General features: G+C 42.3%; 1 long non-coding RNA gene across 1 annotated transcript in view; it reads left to right on the top strand.

Moving 5' to 3' along the window:
- LOC113620718 (uncharacterized) overlaps window positions 1–15,880 on the top strand; it is a 124,645-nt gene extending 108,765 nt beyond the window's left edge. The window contains exon 3 of the long non-coding RNA XR_003432889.1: window positions 15,860–15,880. This is a non-coding gene — a long non-coding RNA (uncharacterized LOC113620718). The remainder of the gene's footprint in view (window positions 1–15,859) is intronic.
- The last annotated feature ends 11,468 nt before the right edge of the window (window positions 15,881–27,348 follow it).

Here is a 27,348-nt window from a genome sequence, read left to right as displayed (position 1 = left end):
AATTTTCGGGCAATTCTCTTCTCATAATAACTTGTGGTTCTCCCATTGAGGGAACATATCCAGGAAGACCTGTGATCTTTGAGATTCATCTTATTAGTGTATGATGTCACAGCTGATAGTGCTAGTGGGTAGTGTGCAATATTAACTTCATTTTTCCTTTACGTATTTGTACCAAGTGCCTCTTTAACTCAAAATGCAAATCTGTGCAAAACAATGTGCACGTTAACATCACTTGGGTGCTTAAAAATATCAAACAGGACTAGAACGCTGGTTCTAGACAATGGGAAACTTTACTCTAGGCTGATTTCTTTGCCCAGTAGTCACTCAGTGTGTTTTTATCAAATGGGGTTAAGTTAGTTTCTCTTAATAATATATGTGGTCAAAACAGAAAGATAGATCAATGGAACAGATAGAAAGCCCAGAGATAAACACACACACACACACACACACACACACACACACACACACAGTCACCTTATCTTTGATAAAGGAGGCAGGAATGTACAGTGGAGAAAGGACAGCCTCTTCAATAAGTGGTGCTGGGAAAACTGGACAGCTACATGTAAAAGTATGAGATTAGATCACTCCCTAACACCATACACAAAAATAAGCTCAAAATGGATTAAAGACCTAAATGTAAGGCCAGACACTATCAAACTCTTAGAGGAAAACATAGGCAGAATACTCTATTTATCATAAATCACAGCAAGATCCTTTTTGACCCACCTCCTAGAGAAATGGAAATAAAAACAAAAATAAACAAATGGGACCTAATGAAACTTCAAAGCTTTTGCACAGCAAAGGAAACCATAAACAAGACCAAAAGACAACCCTCAGAATGGGAGAAATATTTGCAAATGAAGCAACTGACAAAGGATTAATCTCCAAAATTTATAAGCAGCTCATGCAGCTTAATGACAAAAAAACAAACAACCCAATCCAAAATGGGCAGAAGACCTAAACAGACATTTCTCCAAAGAAGATATACAGACTGCCAACAAACACATGAAAGAATGCTCAACATCACTAATCATTAGAGAAATGCAAATCAAAACTACAATGAGATATCATCTCACACCAGTCAGAATGGCCATCATCAAAAAATCTAGAAACAATAAATGCTGGAGAGGGTGTGGAGAAAAGGGAACCCTCTTGCACTGTTGATGAGAATGTAAATTGATACAGGCACTGTGGAGAACAGTATGGAGGTTCCTTAAAAAACTACAAATAGAACTACCATATGACCCAGCAATCCCACTACTGGGCATATACCCTGAGAAAACCATAATTCAAAAAGAGTCATGTACCAAAATGTTCATTGCAGCTCTATTTACAATAGCCCGGAGATGGAAACAACCTAAGTGTCCATCATTGGATGAATGGATAAAGAAGATGTGGCACATGTATACAATGGAATATTACTCAGCCATAGAAAAGAAACGAAATTGAGCTATTTGTAATGAGGTGGATAGACCTAGAGTCTGTCATACAGAGTGAAGTAAGTCAGAAAGAGAGAGATAAATACCGTGTGCTAACACATATATATGGAATTTAAGGGAAAAAAATGTCATGAAGAACCTAGGGGTAAGACAGGAATAAAGACACAGACTTACTAGAGAATGGACTTGAGGATATGGGGAGGGGGAACGGTAAGCTGTGACAAAGCGAGAGAGAGGCATGGACATATATACACTACCAAACGTAAGGTAGATAGCTAGTGGGAAGCAGCCGCATAACACAGGGAGATCAGCTCGGTGCTTTGTGACCGCCTGGAGGGGACAGGGAGGGTGGGAGGGAGGGAGACCCAAGAGGGAAGAGATATGGGAACATATGTATATATATAACTGATTCATTTTGTTGTAAAGCAGAAACTAACACACCATTGTAAAGCAATTATACTCCAATAAAGATGTTAAAAAAAAATTAAAGATATTTACTAGGACCTGAAGGCCTTGCTTAGTCCGGCCTCTGGACTGTCTTTAAAAATATATAATATATTTTATATATATATATATATATATATATATATATATATATATGGTCAAAAAAACATACAAAATTCTAACCTTTTCTTTCTTTGGTGAGTAGATCTGTCAGGTGTTTCCCAAGTGTACTTCTTTTTCTTAAAAGATGCAGCAGTGACACTAAATAGTAATTGTTGCATAATTAATGCATAGCAGGTGGACCCAGCAATTTCAGTTTGGAATCTCTGCTCCTTAATCCTTAACTGCCTTGCCCTGTCATACTCCCACCACATCTCCCATCATGCCCCCTAACCTCCCCCGACACTGGTAAATAGCACAGTGGACACATTTAATTTGCCTTTGAGGGCAGCTCTTAAATTAACTGCAAAGGGGGAAGACAGGCACTCTCTGCTAAATATACATGTGTGCACGTGTGCAAAGGCACACATTTGCTTCCTTCAAACCTTATTCTCAAGGCTCTTTATTACCTGTTCAGTTCAATACACCTTCTCTAACGTTCTGCATCCCCATCTAACACCTGCTTGTTAATTTCATTCAATTTTCAGCTAGTCTTTCAGCAAGCGAAGGCAATCCACTCAAGAATTATAAAAGGACTTTTTTTTTTCTTGCCTTTGATCCTTTTGCTGACACTAATCCCATACCTACCATATGCTTTCCAAGATACTGGCTCCCACCCTTTTGTTAACTTCTCTTGTGTTATCACCCAAGGTCAAGTTTCCTTTGTTCAGTACAGACTATACCACTACCTAAGGGTAGGATGATATGGGATGAATATCTGAAAGCAATACTTCCTGCTGGCTGGGAAGCGTCCCTTCGCTTGTGCACACTGACAGTGGGGGGAGGCTCTGCCAGAGCATCATCAGTCATACAGCTTTTCTCAGGTATGGCAAGCCTTTTCCTGCTACCTTACATCCCTGATTGAAGGGCTACCTGAGGTTGTCACAATGTTACTTCTTCTTAAGCTTTCTTCTTTTCCATCTCCTCTTAACAGCTTTTAAAAATTTTAAGCTGACAAATAAAATACCTGTTTTTGCTCTCCTGGTAACTAGCTATAAAACCTTGGGCAACATATGTAACTGCTCTGACCCTCAAGTTTCCCATCTGTTAAAAAAGAGAATGAGATTAAAGTACATTCTAATGTGCCTTTCAGCACTGATATTCTGAGCCAGGAAGTAAAATGGCTCAGGGGAAAGATCTCGGCTGCCTCAGAGCTTGTCGTCACTCAGCAGTATAATAAGAGGAATGGCTGCTCAAACAGCTACCACTTATTGAGCACCTACTGTATATTGGGTGATCAGATTTTTACAGTTTTTCTCTTTTTTTTGTGGTACGCGGGTCTCTCACTGTTGTGGCCTCTCCCGTTGCGGAGCACAGGCTCTGGACGCGCAGGCTCAGCGGCCATGGCTCATGAGCCCAGCCACTCTGAGGCATGTGGGATCCTCCCGGACCGGGGCACGAACCTGTGTCCCCCGCATCGGCAGGCGGACTCTCAACCACTGCGCCACCAGGGAAGCCCTACACACAGTTTTCCAAACAATTCCTATAGCAACTCCATTAGGCAGACATTATTATTATTACTAAACCTTTTTTATAGGTGAAGGTGCTGAGACTGAGCTTAGTAGCTCTTTCAAGATCATAAGGTAATTGGCATAGCTGGAGTTTGGCCACCAAGCACATGTTTTTTAACCATTCTGCTATCCTACTTCCCAGTTCACCTACTCTTTGACATTGCCTGCCCATTTCCAAAAGTCAGGTCACAGCTTCCATCTTGGAATCAGGAGGTCTGAGATCCAGATCCTGATCCAGTCCTGTTTACTGGGTCTTCAGCCAAATTGTGTAACTTCTTTGAGCCTCAGATTCCTCAGCTGTGAAAGAAGAAAATAATACCTGTCTGCTGTTGCCTGGTTCCCTATCCTGCTTCCCTCTAGAAAGGCCATCACTTAACGACTACCTGCAGGCTCCGTCCCAGCCCAGGCTCTAGGATCAATCCTTCCTCTGTGGGAAGGGCTTTAAAGACTTCTCGTTCAATGCTGAGGGGGATTCAACATCAACCATGGTTTCTGTGGTCCTGGTCAATCAGTTGTAATAAGTCAGCCTCTACCCTGAATGCAGCATGGTAGAGTTGTTAGGATGGGGCCTGTGTTTTAATCTCAACTCTGCCCTTGCTAATGAGCTTAGTCAAGTTTCCTCATCTTTCCATGCCTCAATTTTCCACCTGTAAAATGGGGAGAATAAGAGTGATTTGAGAGGGTTGTTGTGAAGATTTAATACATTAAAAATGTAAAGTACATATAACAGTGCCTGGCAATTAGTGTTTGCTATTGTTACTATTATAGAGCTTGTCTGACTTATATTTCATATTATTAGACATAAATGACATCAATTATATACTTATATTATTATTAACACTTTAGCTCCCTGCTGGGTTGCCTCAGGTCCTTCCTGGATAGCTTGCCCAGTCTCTCCAGGGCTGCAGCCCTCATTGCAACCATGTGCTGGGGCAGGACTCTGTCACTGGATGCCTTCTCTGAGGTGGGAGACTTGCAGTCTGCTGAGGATGTCCTTAATGTTGGCTGTCCTCTCACATCTCTGAATATTGCTTGCTCTGGTGTTCCCCACGATGGTGCCCTGGTGGCATGTCTGGTTCCTCGGTGGTACAGACCACTTGCTGAGACCACTTGTTGCCCTGTCCCCTCCCCCCGTTCCCTGGAGCCCACGTTCTGCCCTCTGCTGCACCTTTCCCCAGTACATGTGCTATGGGCTTTCTGACTACGCACTGAGACGGTACAGTGTGTGTGTTCCGAAGTTACTACCGCAGCTTGATGCAACCTCATAAAATAACTTAGTAAAGCTTTAACTTTGTAAAATGGGCTGACATCACACTTCTGTACTTTTTTTTTTTGTGGTAACAGGTTCATTGAGATATAAATCATATACCATATAATTCATCCATTTTAAGTATAAAATTCACTTCTTGGGTATAGTCACAGAGTTGTACAACCGTCACCACAGTCAATTTTATAACATTCTCATAACCCCTCTCCAAACAAAATCACCTACTCTTCAGTATTTACCCCTTATTTCCCCAGCGCCAGGTAACCACTAACAACTTTCTGTCTGTAGAGTTGCCTATTCTGAACATTTCCTATAAGTGGAATCACACAATATATGACCTTTTATGACTGACTTCTTTCATTTAGCATAATGTTTTTAAGGTTCATCCTTGTTTTAGCATGCAATACCACTTCATTCCTTTTTATTGACAAATAATATTCATACTTCTCTACTTTTAATTCAATAGCTAACTTTGACCCTCTCCCCACATTCCAAAGGGCTAGTGAAGAATTCAGCTCCTCCTTCTTGGGGTTTCCCATTGGAGGCTGTGTCAAGGTTCCAGGCTCTCAAGCAGAGCTGAGACACCCCAGAGGCCCAGGAAGGCATCAGCCATCTGGCCACACAGGTTACTGCTGAGATGTCACTATCTCTCCCTTTGCAGCCTTTGAGGGTCTCCCCTCTGCGGGTTCCCATGCCACCTCTGGAGCATGGGAACCACTGTTGTGGCTGGAGAAGCCCGGGCCAATGTTCTGAGTGGTACACTGATGGCCAGTCTCTCTGAGGTACTGCTGTGTCCCTGGGGCACTGGCAGGAAGTAAGGCAGGACACAGGGGACCCTAGACTTTGACTCCTCCCCCCAAGTCAGAGAGACTCTCCTTTTAGATAGGGGATATTCCTCCCCAGGTTTTTTTTTTTTTTTTTTTTTTTTTTGTCTTTTGATTTTTTTGGCCGTGTCGTTTGGCATGCGGGATCTTAGTTCCCTGACCAGGGATTGAACCTGTGCCCCCTGCGGTGGAAGCACGGAATCTTAACCACTGGACCGCCAGGGAAGTCCCCTCCCCAGGTTTAACTGGATTCTCCTTAATGCCTTTTAAAACAAAGTTTAGAAATTCCAACCTCAAACTTTCCCTGAGGGAAGGGAGCATAGAGCCTGTACTCACATGAATGAGGACCTCAAAGGGGAAAAACAGAAGGGAAAACACACACTTATCTAAAAAAGTAATCTTGTGTCAGAGTACATTTCTCATTATTCAAATCTCTGCATTCAGAAAGGCCCATAAAGCAACTGAGCATTTTATCCCATTATGCCTTTTTTTTTTTTTTTTTTTTTTTTTGCGGTACGCGGGCCTCTCACTGTTGTGGCCTCTCCCGTTGCGGAGCACAGGCTCCAGACGCGCAGGCTCAGCGGCCATGGCTCACGGGCCCAGCCGCTACGCGGCATGTGGGATCTTCCCGGACCGGGGCACAAACTCGTGTCCCCTGCATCAGCAGGCAGACTCTCAACCACTGAGCCACCAGGGAAGCCCCCATTATGCATTTTTTAATTCCCCAGTCCAGTCACTGCTGGCACTTTCCTGTGCCACTAGCCCACCTGCCACTGCATCCTGACAGCTTTTTAACTCCCACAAGCCACTGGTTACTGTGAGGACATGCTAGGTGGCAACCTGGACTCTGCTCTTTGTATTTTTACTTTAACTGTATAATAAGGCTATCTCTTTTTTTGCAGTAGAATGAAAATGATCTGATCTATGCTATTAGAAATGAAGGATTTGCATTTCTGTTATATATTTCTATTACACATTTTTCTATTTCTACTACATAGTTCTGTTATATATTTCTAGTATACATTTCTATTTTAACTATCTACTATACCAAGTTTTGGTCTCAGGATTCCTTTATACTCTTTAAAATTGTTGAGGATTCCAAAGAGCTTTTGTTTTGGGGGGTTATATCTATGAATATTAACTATACTAGAAATCAAAACTAACACATTTAGAAAACATTTATTATTAATTCATTTGAAAACAATAAACCCACTACAGGTAAATTAACATATTTTATATAATATATATTTATTTTCCAAAACAAGCAAAAAAATTAGTGAGTAGCATGGCATTGTTTTATATTTTTTGCAAATCTTTTTATGTCTGACTTAATAGAAGACAAACTGGATTCTTATATTGGCTTCTGCATTCAGTCTGGTAGATGTTGTTTCCATTGAAGTATATGAAGAAAATCTGCTGTCACAGAGGTATGTAGTTGGAAAAGGGGGGGAGTATTTTAGTAGCTTTTCTGCAAAATTGTAGATTACCCAAATCTTACTGGGAGTTGGTTTCTTAAAGGTTATTTGGCAACAAATATTGCCAAATGTTTTCTTTGAAATAACAGGCTCATTTTATTCATTTTCAAGAAAATGTCTGCCAAATTCCTAAATCTGAATAAGTTATTTTTTCAAGGAGAAATGGTGTTTCATGAAAAAAATGGTTAGTTCAGCTTGTAACTCAAACAATAACACAAGTATTTATCTTGGCAGTACCCATTCTATCAGTATGCTCCTCAGTATGGAGCAGAAGTGCCTTCTGTGTACTTCCCAGTTTGTCAACGTATTACAAAGACCTGCCCTGAAGTGTTGACAATTTTTAACACTTCATCAAGGACATTCTTAAGTAAAACTGGCTTTCTCTCCTTTTGTCCTGTGAGTTTGTGCTGGTGAAGAATTTGATGATTACTGGGTAAAGTTTGGTGCCACTGTTTTGACATGTACAAAGGTGCTGACAGTTTGACCCAGTATTACTTTTACACCATCAATATAAATGTCCACATAGTGAAAAAGGCAAATCATTCTTTAAACATTATTATGAAAATAGTTTTGATCTCTTGGATCCCCTGAAAATTTCCTCAGGACTTTACAGACCACACTCTAAGAAGCAAGCAGAGGAAATGAAAGAATCCAAGGGATGAGAGTGTTCTTGCTTTTTGAGAGTTCCTTGTTACTGCCTAGGACCTTGTGTTCTGTATGTGCCCTGACTTGTCCCAGCACCTGCCGCTCCCCTCTTCTGTCCTGGGCTGTCCACAGCGCAATACGACAACGTCTTTGGGAGCTCCAGACACTGAGCCTTTTAACTTACTCTGCCACTAGCCTCTGTAGCAGTTCTGGGAAGGGTGGTGGTGTAAGACTTTTTTCTCCCTTTCCTTCCAACACTAAGAATTTACTAATGAAAATACTGACAAAACCCTAAAAAACCTCCAAATTGTTGAAAAAAACCATCTAGAAAAAGAACTGACCAGAAATGTATACACTTCTCCTTGTGGATTTGAAAGCATCTGTCCCTTAAAGAGGCTGTATTGATTACCTTGAACATTTTTCCTACATGCTTTTTTTCATTGGATTGAAATTGAAGAGTTCGGAAAAAAAAAACACGGGCTTTCTATGCTGTCCATAGGAATAGTCTGAAGGATAGCCTTTCCCTAGTGCTACCACATGTAAATGGATCCGGAAGCTTTGAACTTTGAGTCTCTTGGGCTCCCTTCCAAACTCCTAAGGGCTTGTTTTATATAAAAACATGACACTTGGCAACTTGTATCAGGGATCTAATCCCTTATTATGTTACTATAACTAGGTTCAAGAGTATATGTGGTAAGCAAAAATATTTACCTGTGATAGCGGATAGTTAATAGGATTAAGTACATTTGGTTATTTCTGAGTCAAATATGCTGGAATAAGCTTTTATTTAAATCTAAAAATCTCTTTTGCTATTCGAGGTTTTAGACAAGAAAATTCATATGTTTTCAAAACCATAAACTTTGGCAGATTTCTAAGATTCCAAGACTGTGTGTTGGTTTCTTTAAAAAAATTCATCTGGGACTTCCCTGGTGGCTCAGTGGTTAAGAATCCGCCTGCCAATGCAGGGGACATGGGTTCGAGCCCTGGTCCACGAAGATTCCACATGCCATGGAGCAACTAAGCCCTTGTGCCACAACTACTGAGCCTGCGTGCCAAAACTGCTGAAGCCCATGGGCCTAGAGCCCATGCTCTGCAATGAAGACAAGCCACCACAATGAGAAGCCTGTGCACCACAATGAAGAGTAGCCCCCACTCGCCTCCAAGTAGAGAAAGCCCGCGCAGCAATGAAGACCCAATGCTGAATAAATAAGTTTTAAAAATAAAATAAAATAGACTAAAGAACAAAAAAGATTTTTTTAATTCATTCATTAAAAACAATATTTATCAAGGGGCTACTCTGTGCCAAACATTGTTCTAGACATGGGGATACAGCAGGGAATAAGAGACACAATAAGCTGCACTCATGAAGCTCATAATCTAGAAGGGGAGAAGAAAAATGACAAGTAAATAACTAAATAAGCAAGATAATTCTAGATAATGATGAGCATATGAAGGAAATAACACAGGGTGCAGGAATAATGAATCACAGGGGAGATGAAGTGGTCAGAGAAGACCTCCCTAAGGAGGGGACATTTGAGCTGAGACCTCAATGAAGAGGAGCCAACAATGGGAAGAGCCAGGTAGAAGAGCATTTGAAGCAGAGGGACCATCACGTACAGAGGCCCTAAGATGGGAATACATTTGGTGGTTTTGAGGAATGAAGTGAAGGTGGTACAGCTTGAGTACAGTGAGTAAGATGGGAAAGGGTACAAGATGAGGTCAGATCATGCAGAGCCCTGTAAGCCATGGGCGGGCATGTGGATATTATTATAAACAAAATAGGAAGCAATTTGAAGGTTTTAAAATAGGGAGTGACTTAACCTGATATGTGTTTTCAAAAGACCACTCTGAGTGCTGTGTGGAGGATGGATTGTAGCAGGGAGAGCAGTGGGAGGCTATGATGATGGGTTGGCTGGATAGCAGAAATGGAGAGGTGGGTTTGAAGACACAGTTTAGAGGTAGAACCAGGAGGAAGCATCAAGGATGTACCTATTTTTTGTTGTTGTTTTGGCTTAAGTTACCGGATGGATGGTGAAGGCAGAAATCGAGATGTGTATAACTAGGAAAGGAACAGGTCTGAAAGTCCTTCTTTAGCATGTCTTTCATTCCCATCAATGTAACAGGAGTGCTACAGCTCCAGGCGTAGCATCAGCACTCTGGATGGGAGAAGGAGGAAGCTGAAAGGAGGAAGAGGGTGGTGTCTAGGTCAAGAAAGCAAAAAAATTTGCAGAAATCCTCAGTAGACCTCTACTTTTATCTCATTGACCAAAATTATGTCATGTGAACACCTCTAGCTGCAAGGGAGGCTGAGCTCTTTAGCTGGACACATTGTTTCAATAAATAAAAATGGGGTATTTTAAAAAGGAGTAAGGGGTGAATGGATATTATGAAAGCAAACAACTAGCAGTATCACCAGGGACACACTGTGTTTAAGGTCCTTGTTGAACATTCAAATGGGAGAGTCAAGTAAGATTGGAAATAAAAGTCTGAATTTCCAGGGAGGGCAGAACTGATAACAGTTTGGGAGTTATTAGCGTGTAGATCATATTGAAAGCTCAGAAGGTGTATGAGGTCAACTAGAGAGAGAGTAGAATTGTAAACATTATTTTGTATTTATTACTGTGACCTGCTCTAATTAATTTTACTCAAAAAATTTTAATGTATATTTTATGTGTGTCAACAACTGTTTCAGACGCTCAGGGCACAAAGATGAAGATGTGTCTCCTACTTTCAAAGAGCTTAGAGATAGAACAGGAAGAAAACAAATCGGTTTTAATAAATGATGCACTACAACATACATGAAAAATTAATTCCTTTATATAGATTTGTAACAGTAATCTGAATTATGACAGTAACTCTACTGCAGATTCATGTTTTAAGTGAGAATTTAAGTAATTTACCTTGAGTGATTTGAGATTCACCTGTCTATGTACGTCCATTTGCATATTTTAATTTAGAAATGCATTAAGAAAACCCTGAATTTTTTTTTTTTTTTTTTTTGCGGTACGTGGGCCTCTCACTGTTGTGGCCTCTCCCATTGCGGAGCACAGGCTCCGGACGCGCAGGCTCAATGGCCATGGCTCACAGGCCCAGCCGCTCCACGGCATGTGGGATCCTCCCGGACCGGGGCACAAACCCACGTCCCCCGCATCGGCAGGCGGACTCTCAACCACTGCGCCACCAGGGAAGCCCCTGAATTTTTTTTAATATGACCAAATGCTAATCTTATTATTCGCTAATATGCTGTTAAAATTAACATAATGCATAATGGAATATTAAATTAACTTTGAAATTTCGATTAGGATGATCAGGGAATTATTTGTCAGATGACCCTGGTTTAGACTGGGGCTGAACAATTGTTGACTTAATTGCTACCTATAATTTCACTCAGAAATTTCACGTGTGTTTCAAACTTTTCATGTCCCAAACTGAATTCTTTATCTTACCTACCTCTTATTCTTTCCCCTGTGTCATGTTTTCTTGTATTCCTTTTGAAGCAAGGGGCACTACTATTCTTTTGGCTTGAGCCAGAACTCTAGGTATCATTCTAAACAGCCATCTCCCTCACTCCACTCTATCAGTAAAACTTATAGGTTTTACCTCCTAAATACATCTTGAATCTTTACATCTCCTCCACCCTGGATCATCATCATCTCATTCACACGCTCCAGTCATGCTCCTTTGAAATCCATCTCCTTAGCTACAGTGATTTTACTAAGCTAAAGTGTCTAATTCATTATTCTGATTAAAACCTGGAAAAACCTCAGCATTCTGTAAAAATGATGTCTTGCAGTAAAATCAATTAACAAATATTGTGCTGGGCTTCCCTGGTGGCGCAGTGGTTGGGAGTCTGCCTGCCGATGCAGGGGACGTGGGTTCGTGCCCCAGTCTGGTAAGATCCCATGTGCCGCGGAGCGGCTGGGCCCGCGAGCCATGGCCGCTGGGCCTGCGCGTCCAGAGCCTGTGCTCCGCAGTGCAACAGGCCACAGCAGTGAGAGGCCCGCGTACCGCAAAAAAAAAAAAAATATTGTGCTAACCTGAGATAAAGAGGCCCTTTTATTGCAGGACTTTTCAGAGCCTTCAATATGCTGATGATGTATGCATTATGAATCACTCAGCAGGGGTAAAATTGAGGATATTTCCAGGCACAAGTCACAGTAAAGCTATTATTTTGAGGAACACCTCATGAAATATCTCTATGAAGTACTTTATATAACTTGGCTTAGGAAATTTGGTCTACAGGAAGAAAATTAGTCATCTTAACATGGTATGTAAGACCTCCCATAACTTGGTTCTCACCTTCCTTATGAAGCTCATTTTCTACAACTCCCCACAGTGAACTTCCTGTCCAATTATAGAAAACCACATTCAGTTTCTGTACACAACATGCTGCTTGTGACTTTGCTCAAGCTCTTCCCTCTGGAACACCTTTCTCCTTCATCTGGCTAACTCTACTCATCTTTCAAGTCTCAGCTCAGGGACCTTCCTTGAATTCCAGGTTGAGACAAGTGCCTGTTCTCTGAGCTGCACGTACCCCAGCAGAAAAAAGGAAAAAAAAGAAAAAGAGAACAATGTGTTTGTGTCTCTTCCCCCAATTGGGCAAATAAAATTGAGAGACCATGATGTGATAACGATGATGATGATGGTGACGATAGCAGAGTTTATTGCACTCACTAGGTACCAGGCTCTGTATATGAATTATTTAATATTCAAAAAACTCCCATGAGGTAGGTATTATTAGTATCCTCATTGTGCAGATAAAGAAGTTAGGGCTTAGAAAGACTGATCCTGAGGCTATATAGCTAGCAAATAATGACCTCAGGTGTGAATTAAGACAGCCAGGGCCTGCCCCTTTTGGCACTGTATCTACAATACAAGCTTGGTACCTGGTAGTAGATACTTGATAAGTGCTTTTTCTTTTTTTTTATGATTTTTTAAAGTCTTTATTGAACTTGTCACAATATTGCTTCTGTTTTCTTATGCTTTGGTTTCTTTGGCCCCAAGGCCTGTGGGATATTAGCTCCCCAACCAGGGATCGAACCCGCACCCCCTGCATTGGAAGGCGAAGTCTTAACCACTGGACAGCCAGGGAAGTCCCGTTAAGTGCTTGTTTATCTAGACTCAGTGTGTGTGTGTTTGTCCCACACATATCTGAAAACTACCAGCGCCGAGGATGTCAGACACAATGTAGAAAACAGAAGCATTTGCTGTTAAGTTTCAGTTTTAGCAAAACTGACAGTGGAAAGGGAGGCATGGAATGAACAATAGCTCATGTACCAAATTACCATCAGCTTGCTTGCTGTCTTATCATCAGATATATGTTCCAGGGGTGGCCAACACCTGTTTTATGTCTGTGGTAGTCTTTGCAGGATAAAAAGCAAATTAGTGTTTAATAGGGACTATTAATCTTGTCACCTAATTGAGTAATTTCTAATAAACCTTTTCATTCAAAACCCAATGGGAGTCCGGAGCCTGTGCTCTGCAACGGGAGAGGCCACAACAGTGAGAGGCCCGCGTACCGCAAAACAAAAACAAAAACAAAAATAAACCCAATGGGAATTTCTAGTTAGAAATGAGTGTGGGGAATATTCGATCTCAGAAATATTTTCGTACATGAAAAATATATATGTGTTTATAAGACATGTTGAACAGTCAATGTAATTTTGAGAGTATGAATCAAACACTTATTCTAGGCCTAGAACTTGACAGTTGCTTTGGAGAGTTATAAAATAAGTTTATGATAGTTTCTGCACTTCAGAATTTTGCTATGTGGCTTGGGAGTACCTGAAGTAACTTATAGTCTGTCTTTAAATTGGTATTTTTTTTTAATAAGGAAAAGTTCAAATATATAATTTTGTTGTACTGTGTGAGGATCAAGATTCATCATGATATGATTATAATTTGAAATATGAGTAAGAAATATGTGCAGTCATGCTCATTATAAGCCTATTCTTTGCTTCTTAATTAAATTTTACAGATGATAAAAACACTGAAAACAGAGTGCTAGCTTACAGATTATAAAAAAGGATTGGTAACTCCCATAATGTATGCTTTATGATTTTAAGAGGTGTCTATTTTGTGTTAAATCAAGTGGTCATTGTTTAGAATAAAGACCTGCATGATTTCCTATTCCAAATTAAACTATAAATAGAAATGCCTGGGCTTTTTTTCTGTTTCATATGTGGCATATCACTTTGGATAAATTATTTAATTTCTTTATGCCAGAATTCTTTCATTATGAAGGGTAAGGTTTCCTATTCCCTATTCCTTTTTCTTTTTTTTGAGAATTAACCACTCATTTATTCCCTTAAACTCACTGTGAGTTATAGCCTGAGATTACTTGCATTCTCACTGTGGGCATATTATTTCTTCATATTCAGCCCTCGCCCTTAAGTACATGTGTTTTCATGAATGTGTTAGTTTACTCAAGGAAGAGCTCTATACACCATCAGAGTCAGTAAATCTGGTTGTCTCATTCTTCAGTCTTAGCTATTGAGGTCATGTGCTAATGCTTGTATGGGGGGAAGCATCCGGAAAATATCTGCTATAGTGCAATTTCTTTATTCTTGTGTGAGACTATAGCATGAGACAATAGACCTGGCGAGCTCTGTGCTTGCAGGGAGGAAAGAAAGCAGTTTTGATTTTTTTTTCTTTAGTTAAATGTTATAAAACTTTAAAGCTTAAATTCGAATAATTGTTGCAGATAGGTTAAATAAAATCCATCAACTCACAGTATTTTTCCTGTTTCTATTGACTAGTGGCAACGGAAGGCTAAAAAAAATGTTTTATAAAGTAAGATATAAAATTTGGGTTAGGCTTATAAGGTAATAGTTCCTTTTTGCCCTGCCCCCAAATTATTTTTAGCCTGGGGCCTCTGAACCCAAGGTAATCTTCGAAGCAGCTGTAACATTTTATCAGAAGTTAGTGGTCTCAGCTCTTCTTTGTCCTCCCTATCTTGTTGGCAAATGTTCCTGTGGTGACCCAATTCTGCTTCCTGTTTAAACTGTATAAACGATTCATTTAATTCAATATCTAGCTTTTAATCCTATTTGCAAATATATAGTTGAAAATGATTCCATTCATTAGCTGATGCATTTTTCCTCTGCTAACCATTTTCGGGTCATTTCACTGTTAACTTTGGCTGAGGGAAGAGAAGCAGCTCTTTGAAACTCCTCCTACTCATGATTTTATGGGTCTGATGTGCGGGCAGAAGCAAGGCTTGGCTGACCCAATGCCCATTTTCAGATCTCTCCACCCTTGCCTACCTCTGCAACAGAGAATGAAGTTAAACAGTCACTGTGCTAACCTCCCCCGAAGCAACTGGTGGCCTTCTGACAGAGTTCCAGCCAATGCAGCATAAGTGGAACTCCGCTGAGGAGGGTTTTGGGAAGGGTCTTTTATTTCCTGATAAAAGAAGCCAGAAGCTGCTAGCACTACGCCTTCCTTTTTTTTTTTTTTTTTTCCCTTTTGGTCTTAAACGTGGTTACGGGGCTTCCCTGGTGGCGCAGTGGTTGAGAGTCCGCCTGCCGATGCAGGGGACACGGGTTCTTGCCCCGGTCTGGGAAGATCCCACATGCCGCGGAGCGGCTGGGCCCGTGAGCCATGGCCGCTGAGCCTGCGCGTCTGGAGCCTGTGCTCCGCAACGGGAGAGGCCACAACAGTGAGAGGCCCGCGTACCGCAAAAAAACACACAAAAAACCCCAAAAAACTTGGTTACGATGTCTGGATCTATAGCAGTCATCTTGTGACTTTGAGACAATAAAGCAATGTACTAAAAATGGTAGAGCAGAATTACAGAAAAAACCTTGGTTTTTATTATATCAAGGAGGGCCACATTATACAGAACTGCTTCCCTATAGACGTCATATAGGAAAAACAAATCCTTTCACGGCGGTTTTAAGACATACCTACAAATTCCTTGACACTCCTCCTATCAAAAGATGTAGTCTAATTCCTCTTCTCTTGAATATAGGCCAGCCTTAATGACTTGCGTCCAATAAACAGAATGCAGTAGGAGTAATAATGCATGACTCCCCAAGTCATAAAAGGTGATACAGTTTCTGCTTCGTTATCAATCCCTCTCTCTCTTATGCAGCTTGGGAGCCTTGGGTTGACATGTGAGAAGTCAGTCTACATTGAAGCTGCCATGCTGGAGAAACTACATCAGAGACCACATAGAGATCGAGATGCCCGAGGAGCCCCAGCTGCCCCAGCCTCCAGGTCTGCATTTCCATCAAGAATTGACAAACATGTGAGTGAATCAGGCTTCAAAGGATTCCAGTCCCCAGTCTTCAAGCTTCCCTGGCTGATGCCAAGGAGAGCAAACAACCCTCTCCCTGCGGCCCCCACCCCTGCCCAAGCCCTTCCCAAATTGCAGATTCATAAGCAAAATAAATGTTAAGCCACTAAATTTGGGGCGGGATCCAGCAACTAGAACACTCTATTTTTTATACTATTGTTATTTGGTTGTTCAGTTACCTACAGCCAAAAGCATCCCTACCTGAAACACTTAGCTGTAGACAACATTAAAAGAAATCGCTAAAATGATTCTTTTAAATTACTAGATGTGCTGATTATCCATTCTATTCCTCTCTTAGCCTGGCCGTGGGCGTCAAATTAACTATAGTACTGATGTCACAATTTTCCATTGAAGTTGATGCTAATTTAGTTAGATAAACGTTTTATTTACAATAGGACTGGGCCAGTAGAAATGTAGAAAAGGAAAAATTTCAATTCAGGTTAGCATATTGCTGTTTTCTGCTCTTTTGGCATTTTGGTAACAACAAAAACAGTATCAACAGCTGTCTCACTGGCAGGTAAAGCTTGTCTGAGTCCCCAACTTCATCAAAATCCCATCAGTGTTTCAGGCTGTTTTCTTAATGAAATGCTCCTAGCATTTGACAGCTTTGTTCTTTCATTGACATTTGCAGCTTTTTAAATAGATGAATATCTAATGTCATATGTAATAGGCCAGGTTCTCTGAAGCAAAATCCCGTTAGTTAGTTCTCACTTTTTGGATTGGATGGTCATTGTTAGAAATTATTTAAAAGTTTTAACATGATTTTTTATCAAACATTTATAAATCCAGTATACAGAAACCAGTAGGATTGTTCTAGATTAATATGAATATTCTTACATGGAAGCTGCAGTATAAATTAAAAAAATCTTTTATCCCAAAGTAACATAATGCTATTTCTAGTGATGGAAATTCCTAATCAGCTTTGCAGTAGAGGTTGGGCAATTTTCTTATCCCACTGCACTGAAATTTTAAACCTAAAGGAGCAAAAAGTAACTCCTGAAAGCTGGTTGCACAAAAGCCAACTTCATTTTGGTGTGTTTATTTACTCAATGAGCACATCCTTAAACTGTTGGCAAGTTCACAGCGGGGTGGAGCAGCACATGTGTCATTGTGCTGATGCTACAGGGGAGGGGAGGGATGGGTGTGGAGGCTGGGTTGGGGCAGCAGAGGGGTCTTTGCAAAAAGAAGTTACATAAGTGATATCATATGCAGAAGCAGCCTCTGGGGTTTAAAAATAACTGGGGAGGGAGTGTCAGCCTTTCTTGGATCTGACTCCGACTTACTATCCTTAAGGGTCAGACCTATACTCCTGGGTGGGCTGAGAGTCCGTTTAAGTACACTCAGTTGTAATAGCAACCCTTCATAATAGCTTAAGGAGCCTGGGAATGTTTTTTGTCTCAAGACAGCAAGGTGCTGCCTGCAAAAGCTGAACCAATGTCTCAATGAGAAGCCAGAACAGTTTGGACAGATGTTTCATGCTGCGCATCAAATGTGGTGGTTTCCAGCATGGTTTCCTTCAATGAATGGAAACACAGAAAAATAGAGAAGATGACTGCTTTTGCAAGGCAGCTCCAAAGCAGATTTTAAAAAGCACTAATTTCCCATCCTGTCCTTCTCCATATCCATCTTTTTTAGGAAACTGAATTATTGATGTATGAGACGATGCCTTGTAGTCACATTACTTACATTTTTATTTTTGTAACTTGTGAAAAATAAGTTGCCCCTGCATATCTACCCTGGTGTCAGAGATTCCTTGGGGTCCAGTGTCATAATTTAATTGGCACTGAGCCCCCATCTAGCACCTGAGAAAATAAATATTCAGGGGACAGTCATGAAAGAACCTAGGAACAGTGGAATAGGGGTAAAATTTTTAAAAGTTCAGAAAAGCAATGTAAATACATATTAGATCTGCCACCTGCCTATGGTAACCCTGAGCCCTGAGCCCTGAGCAGCCTAATCTGTCAAGTATCACTTGAGATCCTCATTGTCATAGGGAGAGGCAGGTGTATCTGCTCTCTGGCATTGTGTGATCTGAGTCTCATTTGGTGGTGTCCTCTGGATTGGAACCATTAGCTTCAGTCCTCAAGCTCCTCCAAGGCCTTCTAGCTAATGCCTTTCCTCGAGTTTCCCGGATGCCTGCAGCTTTCCCCCTACCGTTTCCCTGCTTCTTGGCGTTAGCAGATAGAGCCCATCAATTCTAATGCTGTTGCCTCTTCTTGATGTCCTATGTGTCATCAGAAACCAGAAACCAATCTCTCATTCATATAAATGATCACTTTCAGAAGCATGACCTATTCAAGCTGACTCCTTCCAGAGGCCTGAGTTCTTTCATTCACTGAAGCAGTAGTTCTCTTCAGATTCCCACTGAATGAGGCTCTTTCTGGTGGGGTAGGGAGTCTGCATATGTAACAAGCTCCTTACTTAGGCTGCTGATTCCATCTCAAGATAAAGGTGCAGAGAGCTAATTTCATCCCTGTAGACATCAAGTTTACAATTTCTTCTTAAGGATGAGAATGGCTTTTCACCCTCACAGTTTGGAAACCTCAGGAAAAGTCCGCCAATTTCAACAACTGGGACACACCCGACTCTTCAACTTGCAGCAGTCTCGAAACAACTGCACTTGTGCTCCTTGGGGGAACTTGAGGCTGAGAACTCCACTTGACCTTTCATCTTTGGGCTTGGCCAGCCTTCCCACGCGCCTTTGTGGAGCTCACTCCCCACACTGGCTGTGTTCTGGACTCTGTCTTCTCGTTGCTCTGTGCTTCCTCTTCCTAACCACCACTGTCTTACCACACCATATGCTCAGCCCTATTCCCTCTCCCTCTGGACTTCTACTCCATGGTAAATCCCCTTCCAGCAGTTCCTGCAGCCCCCTGGCCTCAGCTGAACTCTGGCTCTCCCTAGGAATACTGTTTCCTCCTTAGTCTTCCCGAGTGGCGGCTGCCCTTTTTCCTACTCCCATTATGAGCTGGTGGCAGTGAATGTGGGATAGAGTTGGGAAGGGATTGGCAAACTTTTGTCTGTAAAGGACCAGATAGCAAATATCTTTGCGGGCCATACAGTCTGTTATAACTACTCAAGTCTGCCAGTCATTGTAGTGCAAAAGCAACCACAGGCAGAAAGTAACAAAAAATGTGTTTCAATTAAACTTTATTTATGGACATTGAAATGTGAATTTCATATGATTTTCACATACCATACAGTAGTATTCTTATTTTGAAAAAACTTTCAACCATTTAAAAATGTAAAAACCATTCTTAGTTCATGGGCTGTACAAAAACGGGGGATGGGCTGGGTTTGGCCCATGGGCTGTTGTTCGTGGACTCCTGATCTAAACCAGTGCTTCTCAACCTTTAGTGTACATACACATCACTAGGGATTTTGTTAAAATGCAGACTTTGATTCAGTAGATCTGGGGTGGAACCCGAGATCTGCATTTCTAACAAGCCACAAGGTTGGCACACCACACTTTGAGTAGCAAGGTACTACAGTCATGTGTTGAAACGTGTCCTTTATATAATAAACACATTATAGTTTAAAGAGATAGGAAAATGCTCATACTGTAATTCCTATTAGAAAGGCTGTGTGGAAAGTCTGGTAGCTGAGAAAGCAGGCGTTCGAACCAAACAGACGCCCACTTACCAGCTATGTGGATCTGGATATCCTTCTTAATCTTCCTCAGTTTCCATTTCTTCAACTGTGAAACAAGGTAATAATAATCTCTGCTTCAGATGGTTGCTTTGGATTTTAACATGATAATGTACCTAACAAGTGCTCAATAAATCTTAGCCATTATTATTTTTAAATTGAAAAAGCAAGACATGATATAGATAACAAAATAATAAGAACTTTAATTTCACGTGCCTTGGGGGATTTCCTTGCTTTCTTTTTTGGAAGACATTTGCAAGGGTCATGCTCATTCTTTCATTCATGAAACATTTGCTGAGGGGCTCCTTGTCCTGCCAGGCAATGTGCTTTGCTGGATCTACTAAGATGAGTGAAATGTAAGCTCACATAAGTGGGGGAGATGGAAACAAAAAGCAATTTCAGCCTAGAATAAGTGCTGTAGGCAAGTGTATGCAGAGGGTTGGGGGAAGGTAGAGGAAAGAATGTTCACTCTGCTATGAGGAGCGGTCAGAGGGATTCCACACAGGAGGTGACTCTTCAGCTGGACTTCAAAGGATGAATACGGGTCTGCCTGATGGAGGGAAGAGGGTATACAAAAGCAATGGAGCATTCAGAGGGAGTTCAGGGAAACTGGACCCTAGGGATGTGTGGGAAAGGCCAGCGACAAGGCCCTGACCAACCAGAACAGACGTAAGACTTTATGTCATAGAGGTTCGTACTGGCTGGGTATCAGCCCTGGGTAGGTCATTATCCTTTGCGGAAAACATCCTGACTATACTATAATACATGCCAGCGGGGACTTGGAGAAAAGATAGTGTCAGAAAATCCTTGACCTCTTTTGCTGGAGTCACAGAAAGACTGGGGAGCCCTCATGCTGAGCCAAGGAATCCCAGCCTCTGTGGTTTGTCCCTAAAGACTATAATAGACTGGGTGAGAATTCCCTACTACTTGGGGCCTACCATATTAGGGCCCAAAGAAAATGGTCTTTGTAAGTAGTCCCCTGGGACTTGGCTCCATAATTACCTATTAAATGTCTGTTACAGGAGGGACTTTGTGTGGTGCTGCTGGGGCTACAGTGATGAAGCCTGACATCTGTCATAGAGAGTTTAGCCTGAAGTAGAGAAAATAGGCATATAAGTCACTGCACCACAGAGGGAAGGGAGGTAAAACAGTCTTGTAGAACTTTATAGAAATAAGAAAAGACTACAAGGAGTTTGTATCTGGGGTGGGAGCTCCAGGTGTGCTTCATGGTGGAAGTGGCACTTGGGTTGGCCTTTGACATTAATGTTTCTGTTTCTGGGAGCTCCTTTCAGGATCTTTGGCTTGTTGGGGTGGGAGGGGACTGAGGTCTATTTGTATAAATAACTAACTTCAATCAGTGGCATTGGAACTGATGGTGGGTTCCTGAAGTGACCTTCTAGTACTGAGTAAGGTCCAAAAGTTGCTATCTGAAAGACTCTGAACCTCTACAAGGCAAAGCTTGCAGTCAAAGAAAATTTGGATTACAGCCCAGAATTAAAATTTAGAGATGGTTCTTGGCAGTATCTCTTCTGTCTTCACTTATTGATTCCCTGAAGCCTTCTGTCCTCCGTAGCAGGGCTTCTAAACTAGAAGGTCATGTGTGAGAAGTAGCAGGCCCAGCAGCAAGGCAGGTAGGAAGGAGGGTGTGTACTTCACCTGGGCTGGGACATTTGCATCCTGATACGCAGTGTACTAAGGGGCATAATACTGATTCCAGCCTGCTCTCCTCTCTGTTAATCCCTGGTTTCTTGGTGGTATGGGATGGACTTTTCTGCCCTAATACTCTCCTAAACCATGCTTGATCTTTTCGAATTGATTTTTCTCCATCTTACTGGTCTTGAATTGAAATTTAGCCACACCTGGGCCTACCTGGTGACCCCAAAGGGCCCCAGCTGAGTTGCTTGGATTGAGGGGGGATTTGTGCATGGGGCTTGATGTGGAGAAGAGGGCGTGGAGGAGGCCACCACAGGGCTTCCCCAGACCAGCCTGTGGACTAGGTTTGTGCTCAGTGGACAGGGGTCTGCAGGCAGAAGCCAAAGGGGCTATTTTTTTCTACAAGGAACTCTTTGAGACAAAGGGCCATAAGCAATGTTGCTTCCAGGACCAGGTGAGAAAATGCCACTCAGAGTGCACCCAGACGTTGTTAATCATTTCCTAAGCTCATGCTTCAAAAGTCCTGAACGTGGACTCAGCTTGGGTCTTTGCATAGTGATAGGGGAAAAGGACATTTTTCCTCTTCTGAAGAGAGTTTTTCCACCTCAACAGTTGCTGTTTGGGGATCTCTGTAAATTGTTCCCTGGGCAGGGAAGCAAAATTCTCATGCAGGGCTACAGTGACATGCTGCTCCAAATGGTTGCTTGTGTAGCAGACATCACTGATGAGGCTGGCGTACAAAAACATAAAAAGCCTGTTTGTGAACACATGTGAGTTTCCCTTGGATGCCTCCAAATATAAGCATGGAGAAAAGATTGCTGAGGTCCCTCCTTAGTGGTCAGGAGAGCACATTAATAAAATGTGAGTTGTTATTGTTATTGTAACCTCATTTGTACCCAGTGGCTGCGGAGGCTTGGAGAAATGAGTTACATCTGTAAATATCCATCCATACATATGAAATTGATACTGAAAATGCTCTTACTCAACTCAGTCACAAACACCGTGGCAGCATAGCTCTCTGTGAACAGGTGCCGCATTTGACATGGATGTATTGATAAATCAGCAAACCTGCAATTATTTCTCAAAGTTTCCTAAACCATTCTTTTCAATAAGTAGCAGTAGGGCACAAGGATCTTCCCTTATCAAATAGGGAACACAGTTAGCTGGATTTGTATTTTTAGGTGATCTGTCTTGCCCCCTAGGATGTATAACCAGGACTTCGTCATTTTGTTCAGTTCCGTACCCTCAGTGCCTCAAACCATGCCTGGCACATCACAGGTGCCCAATATTTGTGAATGAACAAATGAATGAACACTTGGGTTTTATGTATGAGATGAAAGCCATCTCTTTCTTTTCTCAGTTGCTATTACTTCTGCCCAAAATACCTTGAGTCCAGGGACTAGGGAATACTTCACCCTCTCAGTAGAGACACAAACCCAGGGCATTGTGGGTCAGCACGTGGGTGTGGATTCTTATACAGACACAGGCCCTGGGCTTAGCAGATAGTTCCAAAGGCTCAGAGGGACTTTTAGGCAGAATACCATAAATTTCATCTTCCTTAAAATATCTTATTTTTCTCATTATGAACATAACACATGCTCGTTAAAGACTGAAAATGGCAGAAAAATATTATACAAAGGTGGAAAAATTATCCGTAATCCTTTTACCTCAATACAAAAGCGTCCTTCTCTTTCTCCTAGATTATGGAAACAGCTTTTTTTTGTGTGGTGAGCAGGGGCTACTCTTCGTTGCGGTGCATGGGCTTCATTGTGGTGACTTCTGTTGTTGCAGAGTATGGGATCTAGGTGCGTGGGCTTCAGTAGTTGTGGCACGTGGGCTCAGTAGTTGTGGCTCGCGGGCTTTGGGGTGCAGGCTCAGTAGTTGTGGTGCACGGGCTTAGTTGCTCTGCGGCACGTGGGATCTTCCCAGACCAGGGCTCGAACCTGTGTCCCCTGCATTGGCAGGCGGATTCTTAACCACTGCGCCACTAGGGAAGTCCCTAAAAACAGCTTTTAAAGCTGCCCTCTTCCCTCCAGGCTTCCCTCCAATCTAGTTACAGTGCCAGGGAGAAATTTTTCTAAAACACAGACCTTAAAACACTTCAAAGGCTTCCCGTTGCCCTCAGTGTCCAAACTACTCAACAGCATTGGCTTTGCTTGTCTCTTCAGCTTCCTATCCTCTGAGCCCTATCATGTTACACTTGTGCCAAATGGAATTTCCTTCAGTTCTTTAAACAAGCTGCATGTTCTCCTGCTGCCTCTGGTCTTTTTCACAAGCTGTTTGCTCTGTTTGGAATTCTCTCCACCTTTCTTGGTCCTTTTCCTCTGTTTCCTTACCTGTGTTTATCTTTCTCATCTTTTCTCTCTCCAGTTCAGAATTTAGATACTAGTTTCCCTTAAAACACCTTCCCTGACTGTCCTTCCCCCTTTCCCTATCAAATCTGAGTTTGGAGGTCCTGCTGGGTACTTCAAATACCCACAGAATTTCTCCCATCATGTGGCTCATTGTACAGTATTTTAGCCCTTCTCTGTGAGGGCATCTCTATCCTCAGTGCACAGCCCAGCACCTAGTTCATGTCATACAGCTCCAGAAATATTTGTTGAAGTGAATTTAAATTGAACCATTGTTTACATTCTTAGAAACATTTCCCCTTAACCTTTGCTTTAATTATATTGTGTTTCCTTTTACCATAACCATGTAAATTTTATGTTAGAGGACATATAAAGATTTTAATTTTACTTTTTTTTTTTTTTTTGGTGGTATGCGGGCCTCTCACTGTTGTGGCCTCTCCCGTTGCGGAGCACAGGCTCCGGACGCGCAGGCTCAGAAGCCATGGCTCACGGGTCCAGCCGGGCCCAGCCGGGCCCAGCCGCTCCGCGGCATGTGGGATCTTCCTGGACCAGGGCACGAACCTGCATCCCCTGCATCGGCAGGTGGACTCCCAACCCCTGTGCCACCAGGGAAGCCCTACTTTTTTTAAATTAACATTTTATGAAGTATTTTCAATTTTACTCAGGCTTTATAAACTTCATTTTTAATGACTGCATACTATTCCATCAGGTGCATGTACTCTGATTAATTTATCTTCTATTGTTGGACATTCGAGATTGTTTTGCCTGCTACAATTTGTTAATAATTTTGCTATAGGTAGCTTTGCTTATTTTGGGGCATAAAGCTTTTTCATATTTTTAATTATTTCCTTAAAACATCCAATGTAAAATGTTAAGGTCATTAGGCATTTAAAGTTCTTAATACATGTTGCTTAACTGCCTTGGCAAAGTGTTATTTTTCAATTCCTATTGCCATCAGCAATTTATGTAAGTATTCATTTCATTCACCCTCACCAAAGTCACTTCATTTTCAATCATTAAAAACTTTCAAAGAACATGTACCTCCCAAAGGCAGTGCCAAGAACACAGGGACGACATTTGTCCCTCTCCTCACTCTCTAACGAGGGCAGTGTCTCAGTTCCATCTTCAGAGTGCAGACTTGCCCAGTTCTCACCCCACTAGGGTGTATAATCATTCTGAGCATCTGCCTTCTCCTCTTAGGGGAGTGAGAGAGCTTTAAGTTTGCTCTGTTTATTCTATTTCAAAACCTTTTAGATGGACCCAGGGCAAACTCTACCCTCATTAGCGTCATTTCCCACCCTTCCATCAACACACACACACACAGACACACACACACACACACACACACACACACACACACCCCTCATTCATGAATAAGTTAAAGTCCACCTGAGGGCAATATCCACTGAGACCACCTCCTACTCACCCTGTCTTTTTCCTGGCTGTCTGATTCCTTTGCTCTTCCCTCTAGTTCCTACTCTTTACCTCCTTTCCTCCCTTCCTCCCTTTTTTCCTTCCTTCCTTTATCCAATTATTCAACAAATTTGTCAAGCAACTACTACACCAACCATAAGTGCTGAGATACATAGAAAATAAGGCAGCAGTAGTTCTTGCCTTCATGGAGTTTGTATTCTAGTGGGGAAGACAGATTAAAAATAACAAGCAAACCTATACCTTAAAAGTTACACAGTGTTATGGGCATTATAAAGGAAACAGACAAAGGCTGAGACAGAGAATATTGGAAAAGATCTTTAGATAGAATAATACCTCCCTCCCTTCCCCTTCCTTCCTCCTTAACCCCTAACTGTGCTTTCTTTCCTCCATTTACTGGTTTATTTGTTTACTATCTATTTCTCTCAACTCGAATGTAAGCTCTAGGAGGGCAGGGGCTTTGCAGTTCACTGCTGAGCCTGCCCCACTGCAGGTTCTCAGTAAGCATTTGCTGGACGACTTAGTATATGTGAAACTGGGGCCTGAGGATGAGAAAGAGCCACTGGTAAAGGCAGGTGGTGTCAGAGGTCCAGGTGGAGAAAACAGCAGGTGCAGAGGCTCTAAGGCAGGGAAAAGGCACGGAGAGCAGCCTAGAGTGGCTGAGTCAGGGTGAGCAAGGGGGCCAGCGACACCAAGTGATGACATTTAGCTGGCAGGCAGGGTCCCTAATGTGCCAGGCCTTGTAGGCTCTGGTCAGAGGGTTTGGATTTCATTCCAAGGGCAATGGGAAGCCACTAAACGCCTGGCTTTGCCACGACACTGGGATATGCCTCTCTGCTTTAGCAGAGTATAACTAAAATATTTGTGTGTGGTGGGGAGGTTTGAGATAGGGGTAATTCACATGGTGAGTTCTCATACAGATTTGTCCTCACCCTATGACCCATATTCTCCCTGTTGGGTGTGGAGGACCAGACTCCTTCCAAGCCTATTGTTTTGGGACCCAACAATTACCAGGCAACAAACATAAAATTACACTCCCCTCTAACATGTGTCCTTATGTTTTGATATCCAACTTCTGGTGGTTGACTCAGAGGGTAAACCTCACTCCTGAAGTGGGGTCCAGAGCTGCCATTTTTAAGATGACAGTAGATCTGATACAGATTTGGTGACCTGGGGGAACATCTTTTATATTTTGTGATCTTAACATGAACGTGGAAACATGGCTTTCCCTTGAACTCTGCCCTTTGGTCTGATGGAGTGGAATTTTGCCCAGCTTGGTTCATTTTTACCAGACCTGTTTGGGCTCTAGTTGAGTCTTGCTGTGAGAAGTCAGGCCCTGTAAGAGCAGGAGAGGCCCCCCACAAGGGAGAGCTTGCGAGCTGTGCTGATGAAAAGGCCCACTGCGTCCCAGCGCTTGTCATCTGGTGGCCTTCTTTGGGGGGTACCTTCTGTCTGGCCTCGGACTCCTGCGGCTTTGGTGCTCTCCCTTCAGCAATCCCCACAACTGACCACAGCTTTTGGCTTGTTCCACTGGCAGCTCTTCCTGTCACTGACTGTTTGCACCGGTTGTTTCAGTCAGTGCAAACAACCTCCTTCTCACCCACCTACTTGCTTGGATACTGTTTGCCTTGCCCTTCCCACTAGGGAAGGCCTGCCATTCCGAGGCAGCATTTGTCAGCTCCCCTCAGGGAAGCCACGTTGTCAGCTGTCTCTGAAAGACCTATTTCCCTTTGCTCAAACTGGGGAATCCATGGGATCGACAGAGCTGGAAGGCGTGTGAGTAGCGTTAAACAGAAGGTGCCAGTGGACACTGGGCAGCTGGCAGACTCAGGAGACTATAACATAAGGCACATTAGAGATGCCATTTCCCGTCTTCCTGGAGCAGCCATGGGGATGGAGGGGATCCGTTTTTTCTTTTGATCGTGAGCAAAGGGCCCTGTGTAAATCTGATTACTGTATTTGAATTAAATTTGCAGCACATATTTAATAGAATACCTAGTTGTTACTGGGTTGCATGGCACTTAGGCACACCCTGTAAACAATTTACTGCTGTATCATTTCTTTTTATTTGGCTAAACCGTGTTTTGTTTTTCTCATCTATTTCTCTAGCATCTATAATTGGCATTGATGGTATTCCACCATGGTGCTATATTAATTTCACATGAACACATCACACTTTATAGCCATTATTATCCTGCAGAG

This window comes from Aethalodelphis obliquidens, unplaced genomic scaffold (genome assembly GCF_003676395.1).
Source record: "Aethalodelphis obliquidens isolate GAN/ISIS:26980383/991018 unplaced genomic scaffold, ASM367639v1 scaffold8, whole genome shotgun sequence".
NCBI classification, from domain to species: Eukaryota; Metazoa; Chordata; class Mammalia; order Artiodactyla; family Delphinidae; genus Aethalodelphis; species Aethalodelphis obliquidens.
Note: the sequence above shows the minus strand (reverse complement) of the source record. Positions and strands in the feature narration are given on the sequence as shown.